Genomic DNA, 4803 nt, shown 5'->3' with positions numbered 1-4803 from the left:
GAATTTTCTTTTTATTATTATTATTATTGTTTTTTTATTATAATAATTATTAAAAGTTATATATTAATATTAAATTAATTATTTTAATTATTTATAACAATATTTTGTATTTTTTAATGTTATAATTATTTTTAAAATATTTAATAATAATAAATATAATATATCCAATATAATATACCTAATAATAAATAACAAAATTCAACAATCAAAGAATATATAATATTAAAATAAATTATTGAATATATTAAATAATAAAAGTATTTTTATTTTATTAATAGAATTTTCTTTTTATTATTATTATTAAAATTATTATTATTTTTATTATTATACCTATTATTATTATTAAATATAATAAATATAATAATATACCCAATATTCAACAAAAAAAAAAAATACGTAGTAGGAGGTCGCATCCCCAGGATGCGACCATGTACTGAAGTAGAAAAAATGGTCTTTCAAGAAGTCGCAAGCCCAGGATGCAACCTGACCTACTACTTGTGCCAAAAAGTAGGACATTTCTAGTATTTTATTTTAGAAATAGGGCAAATTAATATTTAAAATAAAAAAGTAGGATATTTATATAAAAAACCCAATATACTACACTAAAATTTGAGTAAAATTAGAATAAATCTATTATACAATTACCATCACCGGAATCAAATTTTCTTTCTTCTTTCTTGTCGGCACCGCTATTCAATTTCAATCGCACTTTTTTTTGTTATCTTTTATAATAATCATTAACATAATTTTAAATATAACACATAGAGTAACAACTATATAATATATTGGTATTATTGTTAAAGGACGATAATATAGATATAATTTAACACGCGAAAATTTTAAATTGGTACAATTAATTAATATTGTTGATCAATTAAAATAAATCATATCCTATACATATATAATTTCCAAAAATATTAAACATTAGTATAATTATTTTTAAACAGCTAATTAAAATTATTAAATAGTAACAACACCCATACAATAAAAAATAATTCATAAAAACAATCATGTGGAAAATAATTAGAAAACAAATAATTAGAAGGACTAGAAAGGAAAGGGTCTTACACTTACAAGCACCACTCATCCTGGCCTTACTGATCACTTACAAGAGCAAGTACCACTCATACAAATGAGAGATCGTTTGGATGGAGGGTCACTTGATGTCATTGGTATGGCTAATGACAAGTCTAGAGGAATCAAGGAGTGTGTTATATTTGATCCTCAAACCCTTGACACAAGTATAGTGAGACATGATATTGAAGTAGCCCAATTTGAGTTTAAACCAATGACATAATCTCAATATGTCTTCATTCTGTCTATATTCTACAAGCAAGTGGACGATTTGAGGGAAATGCCACCGAAGACCCCCATTTGCATCTAAAGTAGATTGTGAAGGTTATTAACAACTTCAAGATTGTTGGTATTCCTGATGATTGTATTAGAGTAAGGATGTTAGTTACCTTATTCACTCAAGGACAAAACCAAGGCATGGTTGAATTCATTGGAACCTAACTCAGTAATGACATGGAAATATATGGCAGAAAAGTTCCTAGTGAAATACTTATCTCTTATATTGAATACTTAAAAGAGAAATGACATAACCTCTTTTAGGAAAACTGAAGATGATATTGTATGTGAAGCTTGTAAAATGTCAAGGGATTTGCTTAGGAAATGTCCTTATCATTGGCAACCCGTTTTGCATCCAAATGTAAATATTTTATCACGGTTAGGTACCCTTAACAAGGCTAATTCTCAATGCATCATGAGGAGGAACTTTATTGAGCTAGTCTTATTATTTAGACCATATATGCAAATATCTATCAGTGGCCTGATGTTAGGGTCAATGTAGCCAAGAAAATGATTGGAGTCCATGAAGTTGGTGATAGCACATCATTAGTAGCAAATATGGCTCATTAACTAATCTGCTGAAGAATAATGTGACAACACATGTACTAACAACTATAGAACCAGTGACAATAGTACCTACTACTTTTAATGTTGTATTGTGGGGGAAGGCGTGTGCATGTCAAATGCCCTGATAATCCTATATCTGTAAATTATGTGGGTAATAGAAACAACCTCTACTCCAACACTTACAATACAGGGTGGAGGAATCATCTCAATTTCTCATGGAGTAATCGAAGAAGTGCTCAAGAAGAAAAACCTATTAATCCCCTTGGTTTTCCACCAATGCCAAGTCAAGTATCAAAAGAATCATTATTTGGAATAATTGGTGAAAGGCTTTTTAGTCAAGATAAATTCTTACATGGCTAAAAGATACTCTCATATTGATAAAACTGAGGCTACCATTTAGCATATGGGAGTAGCCATTAGAAATTTGGAGACTCAATTGGGCCAACTAGCCACAATTGTGAATGAAAGACCCAATGGTTCATTGCCTAACAACACAGTAAGTCAAACATTTGAATCAATTAAAGGCAAGAAACAAGTTAAGGCAGTTGGTTTGAGGGGTGAAAAACATATTGATAGTGATGAGAAAGATAAGGAAGCTATTCTGAATTGTAATAAAGGATTCAGAACATCGGAGGTGATGCATAACCAGAAAATGAAGAACCTGCAGTTCAAAGAAAAATAGCGTCGGGTCATAAATATGCTATAGCACCTGGTAGCATTCCTAAGCTGGTACATGCAGTTCCACCACCTCATTTTCCTAGAGAATCAGAAAGGCTGGAACGGAGAAACAATAAATAAGTTTCTTAATGTTCTGAAGTAGGTTAATATTAATATTTATTTGATAGAAGGTTTGCAACACATGCCAAATCATGCAAAGTTTTGAAAAAACATTATTACTAAAAGAAGAAGAATAAAGGAGTTTCAAATTGTGGCTCTGACTAAGGAGTGCGGTATTATGTTACAACAAAAGCTCCCTGCAAAAATGCAAGACTCTGAAAGTTTCACTATTTCAAGCTCCATTTACTATGGAAAATCACTATGATTTGGGAGCTAGCAGCACCAATCTCATGCCCAAATCTATTTTCAAACAAATGGGAATAGGTGCAGCCATGCCTACTACTATTAATATGCAATTTGCAGACAGGTCCATTTGTCATCCAGAAAAGAGAATTATGTATTGATCAGGGTTGATATGTTTATGTTTCGTGCAATTGACTAGTTGCAAAATGAGGTTCTAGAGCTTAAAGAACCAGAGTCGCTTCCACCTAAGCTTTGGAAAAGAAAGTAAAAATCACTAGAGCTCACTAGTGATAGTTTCAAACACAATGTGACATCATTGAATCATCACATGTGCTTGAGTGGAAATAATTTTCCCCTTATTTGAAAGGTGTATCTGGGGTGGGGGAGAATGACCCACTTCCAACCATAATTTCTTCATTGTTGGATTTCACTCAAGAAAAACTTTTTTGTATGTGTTAAAGAAACACAAGAAAGTAATGGGTTGGCAAATGGTAGAAATTACAGGAATTAATCCAACTATTTGTATGCATAAGATCTTATTGGAAGATAATTTCAAGAATAACATTGAAGGCAAAAAGACTGAATCCAATAATGAAAGAGAGGTGGGCAAGAAAGAGATATCAAGTAGCTGGATGCAAGGATTATCTATCAAATATTAGATAGTGTGATGGTTAGCCTTGTGCAGTGTGTACCTAAGAAGGGAAGAGTTATTGTGGTGCAAAATGAAAGGAATAAAATGATCCCAACCAGTACTATCAAAAGTTAGAGGGTATGTATGCACTACAAGATGCTCAACAAGGTCACTAGGAAATATCATTTACCCTTGCCATTCATTGACTAGATGATGGATACATTAACAAGACAAAAGTATTTCCTAGATGGTTACTTATACTATAACCAAATTGCTATAGCACTTGAGGTTTAAGAGAAGACAATCTTCGCCCCTTATGGAAGATTTGCTTTTAGAAGGATAGCTTTTGGATTGTGTAATACACCCGTTACATTTCAAAGGTGCATAATATCCATCTTTTTTTATTTGATTGAGAAATCTCTGGAAATATTTATGGATGATTTTTCTGTTTTTCAAGAATCATTCCATTAGTGTTTACATAATTTAGAGCGAGTATAGAGTGATGTTAAGAAACCAACTTGGTGTTAGAACTAGGAGAAATGTCGTTTCATGGTTAAAGAGGGGATTTTATAAGGACATAAGATTTATAATAAATAATTATTTTTTGTTGAGTTAATAGTGCTTTAAATCCTGCAACAGGGACAATCCCGTTTTAGTCTTCGTATATTTTTTCTTCAGATTATACCATGTAATTACATATTCCTTTACTTTTAATCGTTGGTAGAATCTAATCATCCAAAATTATTGAGGTATCAAACCCAGGCAACATTCTTTTAATGATGTGACATTATTTTTGGTTGCCTATTACTGTCACATTTGAGTCCGCTTATTTTATTAAAATAAATAAAAATAAAACTAAGAATTAAATCAATTAAAAAATTATTTTTGTAATTCAGCTTTAACTGTTAATTTCTTTATAGTAAATTTTCCATTAAAAAAAAAAATCGTCCACTAGTCTTCACCAACATATTTTCCACTTCAAAACAAAAGAGAGAAATCAAACCCGAAAAAAATCTGAACTTTCACAATTATGAAAAAAGGTGAAACTGAAATTCAATTCTTTAAATACTTGAATTTGAAACTCATAAACCTATCTCAGATCTCACAAACCCAGAAACTGAAATCTGAAGGAAAGAAAATAGATTTGAAGATGAACAAGCTTCAACCTCAAAAAATATTTCAAATCCAAAAAAAGCTTTTGAAATTGTTCAACTACTTCATCAACTTTTTAACCA

Source organism: Cicer arietinum, chromosome 3, assembly GCF_000331145.2.
Source record: "Cicer arietinum cultivar CDC Frontier isolate Library 1 chromosome 3, Cicar.CDCFrontier_v2.0, whole genome shotgun sequence".
Classification (NCBI taxonomy): domain Eukaryota; kingdom Viridiplantae; phylum Streptophyta; class Magnoliopsida; order Fabales; family Fabaceae; genus Cicer; species Cicer arietinum.
The sequence above is the reverse complement of the archived record's forward strand: the minus strand, read 5'-3'. Positions refer to the sequence as shown.